The following is a 526-nucleotide window of genomic DNA, read 5'->3' as shown; positions in this document are numbered from 1 at the left end:
GGCACGTTTTTACAACATGTTTGAAAAATCACATTTTTTTTGACATAGTATAGTAAGGCGGTTTTTTTAAGCCAAAATTCATGATTATTTTTTCAAAGAAAACCTTTCTGGAGTGTTTTTCACGACCTCCTTTACATTATTTAATCATATGGCACATTTTTACAACATGTTTGAAAAATGGCATTTTTTTTCGACATAGTATAGTAAGGCGTTTTTTTCACGCCAAAATTCACGATGATTTTTTTTTCAAAGAAAACCTTTCTGGAGTGTTTTTCACGCCCTCCTTTACATTATTTCATGATATGGCACGTTTTTACAACATGTTTGAAAAATTGCATTTTTTTTCGACATAGTATAGTATGGCGTTTTGTTGCGCCAAAATTCATGATGATTTTTTTTTCAAAGAAAACCTTTCTGGAGTGTTTTTCATGCCCTCCTTTACATTATTTCATGATATGGCACGTTTTTACAACATGTTTTAAAAATTGCATTTTTTTTTCGACATAGTATAGTAAGGCGTTTTTTT

This window comes from Amphiprion ocellaris, chromosome 3, assembly GCF_022539595.1.
Source record: "Amphiprion ocellaris isolate individual 3 ecotype Okinawa chromosome 3, ASM2253959v1, whole genome shotgun sequence".
Classification (NCBI taxonomy): domain Eukaryota; kingdom Metazoa; phylum Chordata; class Actinopteri; family Pomacentridae; genus Amphiprion; species Amphiprion ocellaris.
This window is presented reverse-complemented; position numbering follows the sequence as displayed.